The 16,158-nt window shown below is 41.3% G+C and overlaps 1 protein-coding gene across 4 annotated transcripts in view; it reads left to right on the forward strand.

Moving 5' to 3' along the window:
- Positions 1-16,158, forward strand: part of sema5ba (sema domain, seven thrombospondin repeats (type 1 and type 1-like), transmembrane domain (TM) and short cytoplasmic domain, (semaphorin) 5Ba) — a 162,246-nt gene that overhangs the window by 95,542 nt on the left and 50,546 nt on the right. The gene's annotated exons all lie outside the window — the stretch shown is intronic.

Consider the following 16,158-nt stretch of genomic DNA (forward strand, 5'->3'; position numbering starts at 1 on the left):
ACTTACAAAAAGCATTGGTGATAAATAAAATAAAATAAGCCCCTGCTTGCATTCATGGAACCGGTTCGCCTCACTGGTCTTGCAGTAATCAGTATTAACCACGAGCCTGGCAAGCAGCTCTCATATGAGGACCTCATTCAGGACTTTTAAAAAAGCCAGGAAGCAGATGTTCTGCAGACAACACACTGGACTGTTACTCTAAATAATCTGTGTTATGATTAGATGTTGTGCTGTTTATTTTTTTATATTAATATTTTTAAGAATTATTGAATTGTTGGTTTGTTTTTATTGAAGCACTTTTTGTTGTGTCTGCCTTTCTCACAGTTCTAACCATTCAGCCCAGAGTCTAACTCTGAGCTGCATTCTTAAATTCATCAACGCCGACACAACGTTTTGCAGTAATTGCCAAAAGTCACGGTATTCAGCTAATTTTAATGATCTTGATATTTAAGTTCAAATGACTATCAACATGGCGTGAAACAGTTCAGTTGTCCAATCAAAAATCCTGTTACCACACATCTCCTAGATTAGTTATTAATGCTTACGCACGAATGAATAGCTTAACCTCACAAAGTCTAAATCTCCTACGTCCTGGCTGTTGATACTAAACCTCGCTATTAAACACCTAAAACATAAACGTGTGTTCCTGACTTGCCCTGAGGCGTAAACTGAGCACATTTTAAGGGAATAGCTTTCCAGTGACAGCTAAGGGAGTAAACAAAATGCATTGGTCCCACTTGTTGCCATACGTGCCAGAGCTGGGAAGATAAGGGGCGAGGAGGAGGAGGAGGAAGAGGAGAACAGAGGTCTTCATCAGTTCATCAGATAATCCCACCACAGATAAGGAAGCAGTGTAGAGTCGAAATGTAAACAGCACATTAGTGTCTGGATCTCCTCTAATCAGTCTCCATCTTCTCACCTGAGCTGTTCTGCTCTCTATCCACCTTTTAATCAGCTCTGTTCGTCCCGTGGTATTTTCCTTGCGCTTAATCCGCCCTAGTGTGAAAGTCACATTCCTGCTCTGGAGAACATTTTGTCACCGTAGAAGCGTTGATGATTTACTGTAATGAAAACACACAGTGTTTGATCACTAAATACTGGCCAGGCAATATCAAGGGTGTCATTTTGACTCCAGTTCTTCTAGTCAAACACAATTATGGGCGACCTCACATTTGGTCAGTGTTGTTCAGTACACCTAATGCATGTTAGCAATTCATCTATTTGAGCTCGGAGCTTCTCCCACTACATTGCTTTTTAGGTTTATTTCTCGTGCAACACTCAAGCCTTCCTATTGCCGAGTTGTTCCTAGAGATGGAGCACAGTCATGCACTTGATGGGTTTGCTCTTTTTGTAAATGCATTGAAGAAAATGTACTTGGAAAAGCACAGGTACGTTCTGTTCTCTTTTCACTCTGATCTTCTTTAAATGGTTCTATTATCTGGAGCCATTAAAGTACCTGTTAAACTCAAGTCTGTTTCACTGGGTGGAGTTGGGAGGCAGCAGACCCCTATGAGATCTGTCCTGCACTTATATTCACATAAGTTTGAACTAGCTAGAAGTGCTCTGGCCCCCACTTACAGAGGTTGATGAGCAGTTCCCAGGAGGTGGTCCTGCTGTTGCCTCCAAGTACCAGACTTTCTTGACACACAGTCTCTCATGCGAATCCTGCAACCGTCAGCAATCTTAAACGCAGATGTCTCCCTGAGCGTGAGTGTGCTGACCTTCACACTGTTCTTTGTTTGATGCCTTTGGCATTTCCAAGCTCACTGACCAGTAGAGTTTGCATATAAATGTCCCGGAACCTTTGGAAATCAAAACACTTTCTCAACTCTTGAGTCGGACGCACCAACAATGTGGCTTTTCAAGTATCCAATAACATGCAGACCTGTGTTAACTGTGGCACTGCAGTCTAGACCGTTCCATATAGGCAGAACATTAGTGATGTGGAGCTGTGTTACGATCACGGTCATGGCGTTTGGCGTGACCTCCTGAAGCTGCTGCCCCCGCGACCCGGCAACGGATAAGCGGGCAACGATGGATGGATGGATGGAGCTGTGTTTAAAGGTAATAGTTACTATTTGTCGCAGTGAATAAGAGCTGAGCCAGAAGGCAAGATGCTCTGGTCAATGGATGTTCCTACCCTTACCTATTGTCAGGAGCTTTGAATGAATTTCCACTGCCTGGAGGGTGGATCCTCAGCTGTACAGGTGACCCACTCTAGTAGGAGAAGCAGGAGCACATGCCCTGTTGAAGACCATAGTTATTTTTATGGCACTCCAGTATGTACATTTTCATGATCATAACTGCAGTAATTAATGTCCTTTCGGACCAAAAGTCATACGGTGTGCTGGTGACTGGTTGAAGAAATAAATTCAGCACTCTTGCCTAGTGGATGAAATTTTCGAGCGCTGAGCCCCATATGTCATTCTTGCACGCCCTCTGTATCTAACTCCTCAGCATTGCTTGATGAGTCCAGGCTGATTTCACTCTCACTCTTCATTAGTTTCATGGATGTCATTTGGTAAGAATTGTAATTTTTGTTGCAGCCTTTGTAAGGAGAGAGCGCTAATGTGTGAGTTAGAGCGTTGTGTGCAGAAAAGAAATCACTTGTCACAATATTATATGTCGCCCCTCTTCAGGCTCAATGGGGCAAGACTTCGCTGACCATTAAGTTGTGAGGTGTTCTAGGAGATGTATTGAAGAATTAAGATGAGACCTAAATCCACTTTTCAGTCGTCGACTCGTCTTACTGCAGGATACAAGCCTGCAAGGGGTTGGTGTCCAAGCCAACTAAATTGCATCTCATCAAAGAGAAAAATGGGAAAGTGACAGGCGTGTGACATACTGACACTCCTGAGTGACTGAAATGTCTTCAGCACAAAAGCTAAGGACTTATGTGGGCACAGAGTTTATCAAAGGCTGTTGTTTGTTGTCTCATGTGTCATAAACTTTCATTTCCTTGCAGTCTTTTGCCTACACTCACTGAACAAATGAACATAAATTTTCAGTTGTAAAGTTGTCAACTCATGAGCAACATAGCAAAGTGAGGCTTCAGCTTTTTGTGACTTCACGGAGCATTAAAAGAAATATGATTAGTTTACACTTTGGACAGGTAGATGGGGTTTCATGACAGTATTGAAGTGTTGGTGACGTTTCATGAAACAGTGTCTTGATTTTCTGCTGTAAAATGTTTGCACTTGAACCACAAATAAAATGAAACCTCAAGAGACACCATTTCTAAACCAAGAGCGCCATCTAGCAGCCTCCATAAATTAGGAGACTGTTTCATCAACCCCACCATACTGTTTCATGATACCTCATCGACCCGTCAATAGTTTCCTGTGTTAATGAGAGGTTCAGAAGCTCAAGTTGCATGTAATGGTCATCATGAAGAACTGTGGATATGAGATCTGGGAGGTATACGCTGAGTTGATGTGAGCTGGTGCAGAAAAGAATGTGTCACTACAGAAGGCTCCTCTTGACAAATGCCTCCTGCACATCATCTTGTTTTTATTTTGCCTGCAACCTTCACTGTTTAATGGATTGCAACCAAGTGTCACACAGCAGTAACGAGGAGCCACATGTCTAAATCTGAGTTCTTGGTTCTCAACAGGAAATAGATGCTTGATTAAGTCTTACAATGTGGCAGAGAAAAGTCATGGGTCTGTTTTTTCCCCATTTGAAGACATAATTGTTTGTGAAATGGATCACGGAACTCAAGCAGAACAGGTTCTATTTTCTTTCCAGATGCATTTGTGCATGGAATCAATGCTTTTTAAGCCAGAGCTTTATTTTCCAGGTCCTCCTGTTTGGTGTGATGTAAAAATACTGGTTTTAATAGGAGTAAGATTCCTGTCTGGCATGATGGTCAGTCATTTGTAGTATGACCTCAAATGTATTTCTCCTCTATCGGCTCATACTTTTCAACCTTTTCAGCAGCATATTTATATTATAATGCACCTCAAGTCGCCTTGATGATAATGAAGTGCATAATTTTATTTTATTTTTTTGCCAACTTGAAAATTGAATGGAAATGTAGCTGTATGTGCTCGATTGTTGCTTTTATAAGAATAGGGTAAAGTGTGTGAAGCAGATCTGGTGGTGCTTTTCAAAGATGTTTTTCACTGAGTTTCCGCTCAGGTCGTCTGCAGGAAGGGTTGTAATCTGCTAATTTAATCCTAAATGCTCATCAAGCAGCCAGCAGAATCTCAGCATGTCCACGAGGAATAATTTATAAAACAGTCTGGTGGTCGCTGAAGCAATCCCAGCAAGAGACCTGTGGACAAGTGAGATGAAAGTAGCGTACCAAGCTGTGACCTTGCTGATGAGAGGCTGCTGCACTCCTCTTAAACCTCGACAGACTGATTGCTGCAGCACCTTTAGTGTTGAGGTCTGAGTATTAGTGAGCCAAAAAGCAGCACTCACAGTTTACAGTATATTTCTACCCTCACCTATTTTCACATGCAATGGGTGCGTGGATGAGACGCCTCCTTTGGGAAGTGTGTTGGGCATGTCATGCCATGGTTCATGAGGAGACAAAAGTCATGGCCTGCTTAGACTGCTGTCCCCTGCCTTTGATGACTAGGAATACATTTACTTTGCTCCAACTTTCTCCTTGTGTGTGCTTGAGTTTGTCTCACCTGCACTTGGACATGTGTGGGTGCTCAGCGAGCTGTGCTGCACTAAGTGTTTGTGGAAGTGAAGAAGTAATCCACTGTGCTGGTTGGCTGCTCATGGAGAGTCGTGTTGCTTCCACCTGCCAGCTTCTCTAACGTGGAATTACAGTGAGTGGGAGGCAGCGGCAGGGTGAGCGGGGGCAACCACGTACGTGCAGTTGGTGGAGCAGTACCATCTATTCTACACTTACATCACAAGATGCAGAAAAAAGGTGCTATCATTTATATAAACAGATAATTCTGCTTGTTATAATGATGAAGGTATTTTTTATCTTTTTACTGTTTTGTCATTTATTCTACCGTCTCCCCTTGACATGAAAATGTTTGTGAGAGAGCGCAGTTATACCGGTCGTCACACTACAGTTTGCCGCTTCACTTCAAGTCAGTCAGGTGGACTGGAATGGAATAACCTTTTTTTCCAAAGTTGGTCAATGTTTCCTGCGATGCTGTTGTCAAAACAGCCCTCCTTCACAAGATCTGCTTCCCTTGACTACGTTCTGTATATATATATATATATATATATATATATATATATGCTCTTGCCTCACACATACACAATTTAACCCCAAGGAAATGGTGACAGTTATTATTATTAGCAGGTGAAAAGACACTGAAACTTTGAAACTTTTCCATTTATACATTTGTATACAAGGTTCAAGACCCAAATATCATGTACACAGAACTGGTCCCCTCTGATTCAAGTGCCTGTCTGTCGCTTGAGGAAATGCATTCTGATTTTGCACAATGATTGCTGTAGAGTTATAAGTTATAGACAATCGAAAAGAGCTCGGCGGAAGACTTGAACACACACTCAGGCTACTGAAAAGGCAGTATGCTTGGAGTCAGAATTAGCAAATCAGAATGAACCAGGGTCTTGTTCAGGGCGGTGTCACACACAGCATGCAACAAGCTAGCTTTTACTGACAGTGAGTTTGTTGCAATAATCTTAATGAAATGTGAAAATGAACAAGTGCAGTGGATCAGTTCCGATTGTTTTACTAGCAATGTAGATTTGAAAGTGTCAGCTCGTCGCACTCAGAGTTGAGCATCACTGGGTCTTGCAGCATAGAACTACTTCCTCTCTGTGGCCTCACAGTCAAGTTGCTCTATTTCAGTCTCTCCCTATGTATGTGTGTTAAACATTTAGTCAGAATTTTTAAAAAGGTCAGGTGTGCCGAGACACAGACGCCCACGCCATCTTTCTTGTCTGCAGCAGTGACCTCATGCTTCAATGCCTCATTCTTTCGGGGGGATGATGGTTTTAAGCGAGGCTCTGGTGTTAGACCAGACACTGTGTGGTCGTCTGTGAGTGAGAGAGAATGAATGAAACACAAAGACCAGAAACGTGGGTGTGTCTGTGGATCAGTGTTCAGACACAATGAGACAAGACAAAGAGGCAGTGGAATTCTTCTTCAGGCTGGATACAGAATTATCTGATTATACTTCAGTAATTATCCAATTATCCAAATCTTTGTATTGTGAAATTACCTTTTGTAAGCAAAGATAAGCTCCTGCAGTCCATTTCAATTGCGTACTGTACTGTAGGTAGCAAACAGTCCCAGCTAAGAACCAATATTACAAGTTGAATTATGACAAGGACAAAACACATCAGATCAAAATATCTCACACTTCACAAACAACAGAATAAACAAAATAAACTTCAAGAGACAAGGCCTTATTGAAGCCCCTCAGAGAACAGTACTAAACATTTTCCATCCTAGTTTTTCAGTTTTTAAGTGGAGGTCATCCTGTCAAGGCCATTGGTCTTTAGCTACAATGGATGTCATTAGTGACGCTCCTTAATCTGGTGGACACCGAAGGACAGTACAGTACAGTGTGTACTCGGGCAGTGATGCTGTGCGGACAAAAGCAAGTCTTCAGTATGCTGTATAGTGTCAGTAGTTAATCTTCTATAATGCATACAGAATTGAATCAATAGAAGGCCAAGAAGGAAAGTTAAAAATAAAGACTTAACTGCTATTATTCTGCATCTACTAATACTACTACTACTACCACCACTGCCACTACTACTACAGAGGGTGAATTGGAATGCTGTCACCACAACTCTCTTTAGCCGGTTTGCCAAGTGGACCAGCTCAATTGCAGTGTGTCTCTTCCAGGACACATGGAGACACCATCTGCTTCAGTGCACTCTTGGCCAACTGCTTCACCTGAACTGAGGGTGTCTCACAACAATGAGCAAATATATGAATGCTAAAATAAATTTCATCATACAATGCTATTAGAAATGAGTGTAAAAACCATAACTATGAGTGACTGCAGATATAATGCCGTTATTAAGGTAATTCTTTTCTTGATCAGTCAAAATGCAAGTGATGTGTAACAAAGGTTTTTGCTTTTATGACACCTCATTATTGCTTTTTTTGGTAATAACTCAGAGGCAACATTTTGTTTTAACATTTGTTCTCTCCAATGCAGTCGGCTGTAGACTGTGAGAGTAAGCTAATATTGGGCATAAAGGGAACAAACTCAGTGCCACATTTGATTTACCGTTCCCCTGTGGACGTTCCAAAAACCACTTTGTCTAGTGATTTTGTTGAATGCCGCTACTCGGCACCACCTGTGCTACATTTGCTGCCAAAGTAGCCCAAATATTGGAGTTGGGCTTTTGTGTATGGAAGCGGTGTAATGGGTATTCTAACCTCAATTTCTAACATTCATGCATCCATCCATCTCGTCTCCATCTCCATCTAGTTCCTCCTGGCATCCTCCCGCTGTGTATAATACGACTAATGCAGTTTGATACATTGACTGAACTTCTGTGTTGTGTAACAATGTGGTTGTAGAGCGGCTATTAATTTTGGTATCGGGTGGACTTTGGTGATTATACTTTTTGAAGTGTGTCTGTTGCCATATTTGGTTGATTATTCTATTGTCACTTCCGTTAACATGGATTGTAGTCTTCAGCAGGCTGATTTAGAGTGTATTCTTGTCGAACAGCCATTTTTTTGACTGACAAACTGTTTGTATGTTAGGGCATCATTTTTATTACAAAGATTTGTGGCACTAATGTAACAACAGTGAGAGCAGTGGAGCCACAGTTGTTGCACCGAACCTACATAAGCACCAGCACGTATGTCTGGATAGCGGAAAATCCATGTGTATTGGCACTCGCTAACCTGCCAACTCTGCCAGGGACAGTTGAGTGTTTCATAAAGGTTCTGGCACAGCGTCATCTGCAAAAAAGCAGCGTTGACAATGAAGTCACTTCATCCACCCACACCTTTCTCAAATTTGTCACACAGTGAATGCACACTCGAAGCTTGCTTGACTATTGCCAGCAAATGGGATCAGACTCTGGAAACCCTCCAACCAGCCCATATTTAACAGATCTGTTCAGCAACCTGCGTCCGATGGACGTTGTGTTCTCACATCATTGAGTCTGGACCAGTTGCCACTTGAACTTACTGTTTTTTTCTGGAAAAATCCCAGCATACGGGGAGTTTTTGGCTTTTTTTGCCTAAATGTAGTAAAACTTGACTCCACTGTCAGCAATTCCTCATTGTCCAGTTGAGTAGGACTCCACTTTTTAAGGTAGGACCTTTAGGAGCAACACTCTTCACTCCTCACAATTGCCATCTGATGCAATGGATGCTCACTTTAACAACACAGACCAATTATGTTCCAGATAAATGACTATTCGTCACACTAATAGACACTGCTAATGAATGGACATCAACAAGTTACAATAGTTTCAGTTACTATTATTTTTTATAATTTATTCTGCTCACAGTATAGGTGTAAACAGAGTCCTTTTAATGTACAGATCCTGTAATCCCACTGTGCCAGTCACATTCATTACACCGACACTCAGTGTTTGTGCAATCCTTGTTAAACAGAATATTTACCTCCTGTAAGAGTGTCGAACACAGCAGACACCCACTAACCAAACAACTCCCCTGACACGCTTTGCAATATTTATGAATCATAATTAATAAAGGCGTGCTACAGGCGCTGTCTGAATGACTTGTCAACAGGCCTGCATTTCAGGAACAACCTTTATGTGACCATGTCTCCTGCCGGAGTTTCTTTGTTCTATTAGCCAAAATTCGTTTTTCTGCTCAGACACTATCCTTCTGCAGTAACTGTGATGAATTGCCTGTTGCTACCTATTATAATCATAAATCATTTTCTCTTTTTAGAAAAATGCTGGTGGCTCAGTATAGTACATATTGAGTCTAGCATCTGGTTGGGCTTGGGAGCGATGGTGTGCCAGGGCTCAGGTTTGGGGAGACGTCACGCTTGTTGCTTTTGCTAATAGATTCTAAATGAACTCTAACATGCAATGGGGGCTGCAGGCACGAATAATAGAAAGCTCTTTCTTTCACCAAGGGCTATTTTACTGTGTGAAAAATGACTGTCGTGTTGGAGGGGCGAAGGTTTCTTTAATTGCCTGCCTTAAAAACACAGTAGAGTCCCGTTCTGTTTATCTCTGCACCTGACTCTGAGGTAGGATGACTGTAGATTGCTGACGAATGAGCACACAGACGTCCTTAACTGTAAGTAACGTGAGTGTTTTGTGTGAATTAATCTTTTTGCTCTTTCATGTTAATGAAACAAATGGCATTACATTTTACATTACATTACATTCCCTTATGTGAAATCCCGTCTGGGGCACCTATTAAAAAGTCATTCTTGTTCATATGCATGGTTATGGCATGTCATACCTGGTGCCTTCAGTCATTGACATGAATTGATTATCGAATGAGTCAACGTGTAATTTCATAATTGATTTGCATGTTGCGTTTCTAATGTGGCTAAAGAGATGATGTTGGACTCTCTTACTTGGTTGACATTGCCTCCGAGAAACTCGTGTTTTGCTGTGTTTGTTCAAAAGAAACTAAAAAAAGTGAAAGCTTAGCAATATTTCCATCCATATGAATGCATGAGATACAATTTTTTTGGAGCACAATTCAACAAATCTCAGTGGTTCTGAGCACTTACTGATATGCAAATGTTGATTTGACACCCCAAAAACCTCCACACCACCAAACCTATGAATAAATAAATGCATAAAAATAATAATAGCCACCAAAACAAAACTCCAGCCCTTGCCCTCAGTCCCTCAGCTGAAATACTGGGTGACACATCATCCCATACACCGTACAGTAGTTTCACTGTCACAGAATTATATTAATTGACGTGTATAGATTTAGATAAGTACATATTACATAATAAAAGTTAAAGGAGGGGGTGGCGTGACTTCAGGCTCTTGACGTGACAAAAGATGGACCTCCAGATCTGTTGGAATTAATTCAGGGAATTGTTGAGTAGAATTTCTTGGGTTAGACATGACAGTCTTCTGCCTTTGAGCATGTGTCTGGGAGATTAATGTGAAATATTAAAAAATAATGAGAGTCACGTTGAAGGAACTCCAAGCATCTCAAGAGGCAGGGTGTTGTGTTTACCTATTATACGTACCTGTATGACTTCAGTTTAAGGATTATGAAATTGTTGGGGTGGCACAGCAGCCTCCATTTTTGTAGTCCTTCAGCAAGCCGACCGTATTTGTGAATTTCAACAAAACATTTTGAGATTACATTATTATTAAAAATGCACAAGAGGTGACTGATGACTTCTGTCACATGACTAAACAGTAGACTACACAGTAGATCAGGAACCTTGGGTTGAACCAACCACAGCAGGTGAAAGAATCATTGCTAACAGCATCTTGCCAGAGTTTAGTAACTGTAACTTTCTAACTGCCTTTATTTCCTCATATATTTTAATTGCTTTTATAAATCTCTGTGATGCTAACACTTGGCACACACACAAGCCATATTCTCTGTCTCCAAATGGACCATAAAGGTTTGCAAAGGCATCATGAGTGGATCAGTACCTGCTCATGCAGTTTTTACAGCTGTCATGGAACCAAACGGCAAAGAAATAGTGCAGTTCATTGATTGTGTTGCCCCACAACTTTAACACCCCAGCAGCAGTGGCAGTGGCGGGACTGGCTATTTATAGTAGCCCTCCATTAGATCATGCCGGGTTTCTGACAAACCATTAGTACTGCGACCACGGTCTTCATTATAAACGAAGATTAGTCATTACCGTTCCTGCTGCCACCAGGGTAATGACACGAGGAAGAAAGATTGTTATTGATATAATAATAACTCTAATAGTAATCACCAAAATGAGTATTGTTAGTTATATTCAGACTGTGTATATGAGTGGCGGTGTACATACACTTAATTAACAAATCATAGTAACTGACACTGTCTTGCACTTCTGGCTCAAATTGTGAGTAAACAAAGCCTTAATGTGTCAATCCTACAAGTTTGTCCCTTTATGTTTTATTGGGTTCCAGTGACGTTGTATTCATCCCTACTGAGGGCACTTTTTAGTTCAAGCTGAAGTCATGTATATGCCTCTCACCCAATGACCGATGGGATGGCCTCAAGCACTTCCCGCAAACCTGAACAGCAACAAAAAGCAATGGTTAGCTGAAGATGGATGTACAGTATGTATATTGTATGAAGTTCACTTTCTATTTTTACTTTTCACCTGTTTGTGGTGATCCATCCAGAGGTTATACAGGATGGAGGGGTGGCTGGGTTTACACCTTCATCCAGGCGACCCAGTCGGCAGTGTTCAAGACCCGGGTTCCGTACCTCCTGCATTTCCCCTTTTATCCAGGTTTATTGTGCTTTATCCAGTCTTCGTGGCATTCTTCGTCTTCGACTACTCATGTCCAGCCATTCCTCTAAGGGGCTCAGTGCACTTGCTAGCCTTTTCCCCGGCAATCCAAGACCTACTACGTACAGTATTGGAGCTGGTTTTTGGGGCCCATCTGTTCATTTCACAAACCTGATCATTGTTTTTCTGGGGCGATGAGGCGTGCTGATGGGTTTGAAGGGCATCTGCTTCGCACTAATAGCCATGTTGGTTGGTCCGAGACTTTGTTGTGGCAGGCCTTGAGGCTTGCACCCTCTCTTGAGCCAGCCGTGTAGCTCCTTAATGGATGTTTGGATAGCTTGCCTCTCAGAGGTTGAAGTCGAAAGGTTTTTCATGGACATTATTGACTCAAAGATCAATAATGCTGTAACAGAATTTGTTGTCTCCTTACGAAAAGAGATCTCAGTTGGAGCCTAATGGAACTCAAAGTAAATCTCCCATACTCTGCAACAAACATCTTCAAGGCTACCCTCCCTCAGACTGGCATTGAGGTAGACTGGTCAGGAAGGGCTTCCGGGTCTCACGTAGGATCTTGTAAAGTTGTGCTCAGGAAGTTGCTCCACTTCCATAGAGCAAGTGAGGTGGGCGTTTTTCTTACTGCCAAACAACCCCCTGCTGAAAGCAAAAGGATTTGCAGTAATGGCAACCCTCTTCTATGCCATCTCTGCCTTCTCCTTTCCTCTTTGGCTTTCTTACCGGACCTCTGTGAGGAATGGCTTCTCCTCCTCTACTTCTCTCTTGTACTGTCTTCTGTGGGCTCGGACTCCGTGTCACAGTTGGTGGATGTTGTTCTTCAGTTCATGTTTTAGGCGCATTTACACTCCCCCGATCAAAGCGTTCTGCTCCATAGCTTATAGTGACTGTGGTCATAGCTTGCAGAGAGCTGTCCGGAACCTCCTTCCATAGATTGAACTGTAGAACAGTTGTATATTGCTTGGGGCCAGAGGATGAACTTTCAGCCATGACTTTTTGGCGACAATAAGAGGTAAGCCTTGATGTATAAACTCTGCTACGGTATTGCTAATAATGATTCGCCATAAAAAACTTTGTGGTGGTGCTTAAATGTGCAAAAACAACCAGGAAAAAGAAGCTCATGTACTTCATTTAATCTTGAAATGAAGTGAAATGATGAAAATGCATGCCTGAATGTGAAGCTGGATCATTGTGAATGCTACCGTCTTGTCGTCACAATTGACAGACAGCTTTATATGATATTCCCCTCTGAACGGTCTCTAATTTGTGATACTGTTGCCTTCTCATTTGAAATTGACCGGACCTTAGCATTTATTCTTATGGCTGTAACGTCATGTTGTTTGCAGCAGGATCATGATAGAAAAGAGAAAAATACAGAAACCAAGAGAATGTTGGATTATTTTTTTCTTGGATGTTGTGTTATACTATGGTTGCAAAGAGATGCTCCTTAAAATGGTTAAGATCTAATGAAGATATGCAGATTCGTCCAACCATCCCTAAAGTCACATCACCCTCTGAAGAAAAAACAAAATAAAATCCTGCTACTTACAGGGAAAATAGAAAAGCAAGGCGCTGCAGTCATTCTTACAGTGTATTTTGGCTGATAATGTTCCCCCGGTGTTTACAAGCATCAGATAATTCTTGCTTTGGGCCCCATGCTTTGTCGTTGTGAGTCCATGCTGGAGTAAGCATCAGCCTGTCAGAGGCTCTGCATTCACTATTCAGACTCTGGTGCGTGTGGGTCAGGGTGATGTGTTGCTGTGTCCATGTGTGGGTCAGAAGCCTAGCAGCTGAGTTCTGGAGACCGTCGTGGGCTTTGCTGCGTTGTAGCAGGATCCCGCAGCACTAAGCAGAAGTGGACAATAATGGTGATACTATACAGTAGATGTATCACATTCCAACACAAAAGGGACAAAAGAAAACAGAAGTAGTAGAAGTAAGATTTGTCTGAAATCAAGGTGACAAGCGTTAAATGCTTCATTAGCCTTCAATGTTAAGTAACCTTGCTGAAATGACACAGTATGTCTCCACTAAATATTCAAACAAGGTTAAATGGCTTGGATTAATAGAGCTGCTGGTGCTGACCTTCATTTAGCAACTATAATAGCGTGTATTATAGTGTAGTGTAGTATAGTGTATTTACACTTCATCACTATGATGTGTGTCATAAAGTTTAGCCGTGTCAGTCAATCAAACACACTGAATTTGTGCCAGCAACCCTGTATTCCACATTAACAATAAGCAAACAAAATTAAATCTGAATTCTGTTTAAAGACCATGGTTTTTTATTTTTTCATTTGTAGTTTACATCACTAAGCCTTGGATGTCATGGAAGTAGGTTTGTTGTTTACGATCAAGTTCTGACTTGGCATGTATGTTAAACAGTGTTTGTTTGAGTTGGGGACATCATGTGGCTGTTCAAGCTTTATTTTGTTTCCAATGTGCGCAATGACTAATTTTACTATCCTCTCCTAAGACAGAAGAAAAACAGGAATTCACCTAATTTCATTTAAAGTAGATGGTAGCTTCATGATAGATGGAACTGGTTGAATTTGTCCATTTGTTATTCTATATATTATATATGTTATATATGTTATTATATAACATGTCTTACTGCCTCTCAAAGGATGACCATCAGATTATTATATGTAATAATTACCACTGTTATATATACTCAAATAAAGCATATATCTAGTTATGATATTAAGTTGTTTGCCATTTTGCTATATGAACGTTTTTGTTTGGTTTGAATCCCAGATTTATACTTCTTTATTTTTTAAGCTCATTTTGTGAATTAAATCAATACAATTCTTTTTTACTTACACCTCGCCTTCATTCTGTGCTTCTTCTTGCCATTCAGAGTTCAGTGTAGAGCGCAAGAGGGGGTGTGAAAGGGGACCCCTGGCATTCTCACACTGTGTATGTGTGTGCATCTGTATGAGCTTGGCTTTGTTCCAAAGTGGTGTGAAGACTTGGAGAGAGACGGAGCGAGGGGCACACGAACTGAGTCTATGTGTGTGGTGGATTTCTGGTGAAGGTCAGCAGGTTAAGCCGATGTGATCCTTGGAGATGGGCCCCTTCCCAAAAGATGGCAATGCCTTTAGCAATGATTCATTGCATTGGCATCCATCATCCCGTGCGTGTGTGTATATATATATGTGATGGGTGTTTACGATGATGTCATCTCATCCGTCCTGTGGCTGTCAGTGGCTGACAGGCAGAAACTGTGGAAAAGAAGAGTTTTCATTCTCAGGGAAGTGACTTGCTGCTGGAGGGGGAGGTCCTCCACTGTGATTGACAAGTGCCACACTGTCCCATGGTTCTGGTTGACGAGATTTTAAGTTTGTCGTCAGATGCCAGTATTTTTAGTACTTAATTGATCATATGCTCGAAGAGTTTGAGTTGAATCCCATTTACTTCATATACTTTCTGCCGCTGCTTTTGTGCAGCACATTACAAAGCAGGTTAACTGCGGGGAGATGAATGAGCAGCTCACTTAGCACATTGTTGTTAACATTTTAAAGGTTGCAACAGCAAAAATTAAAGTAACTGTCTACCACAGCTGTCGCCTCGGCGACCACGCCATATTATATTTCTGAACGCAAATTTTCATTCATTATAACAAACACACGGTACTCTGAACACGAACCCTTACTGAATAGCAGGAAATCAATGTTAATTTAATATAACTTGAATGAGGGTGAAAAAACAGATTTTCTTCAAAAACCTATGTTCAGAAGTTAGAAACGGCCTTCCAATTATTGCCAATGCTTTTAACACAAACTTATTAATATCAGCTTTGAGCAAAGCAGTATTTCTTAGGGTCACACAGCGCAGCAAGATGTCAATGACAAATGAGCACAAAGGACAAATGATGTGCTGCTGACCCAAATATACAAAAGGTACTGACCCAATTTATCCTTATATTTGCTATTGGGTTCGAAGTCTAGACAGATTAGACAGCCGGGCCTGCTGATGTACTGCCAAAAAATGAAAAGGTAACTTATTCCTCACAGTCATATGTTGAGGAAAATAGTCAGCAATCTCGGATAACAACCTCCTTCGCTGTCTCATGTGGTTCCGAAGATCCACTCACACAGACTAGCTTCAAACATTCAACCCAGATCAGGGCTTTTCATAAATATATCACCTTGTTGTTTTCATTATTTATCCTTGAGCAATTATCTCAATATTAGTTTTGTCCACGCTCTTGCTGGTCTGTGATTAATTAAACGCATAATTAATGTAAGTGTGTTCTCCCCATTATTTTCACATTTTTGTGTATGTAATAGAAAGTGGCAAATTTTTTTGTGATAAAATTTTAATGGTAAAATTTTAGTGATCATTTATAAATAAATGAATGAAATTGGTTTTGGCCAGCTTGTTTACCTCTACAGACTGTATACGGCCAATTCTTTTTTATACTTTCAATCCGTCCTCTGGGACTTATGCTCTATACTAAAGAACACAGTAGAATATAATGATGTAACCCGAGTTACTCCTGAGCTATAAACTCAGTCCTACAAAGGAAAACGTGGAGATCTAAAAGAGAGGGGAATGAGATCTTGATGTATAGTAGCATCAGTGTGTTTCCCTGGTGTTTGCTGTTTGTCTGAAACAGTGACCCACTTCGGTGTGGGTGAGCCATTGTTGGCAGGCTCCTCCATCAGGTCACTACGTTGTCTGATTATCTTTTAGAAAAAAAAAATGGATTCTTGCCTGAGGCCGATGGTTTTGGATGCACATGAGCCAGGGATGAATAGAAAAGAAGCAAGCTGATGGTTATTCTGATGTGACACGATGCAGATTG

This window comes from Synchiropus splendidus, chromosome 10 (genome assembly GCF_027744825.2).
Source record: "Synchiropus splendidus isolate RoL2022-P1 chromosome 10, RoL_Sspl_1.0, whole genome shotgun sequence".
Lineage (NCBI taxonomy): Eukaryota > Metazoa > Chordata > Actinopteri > Syngnathiformes > Callionymidae > Synchiropus > Synchiropus splendidus.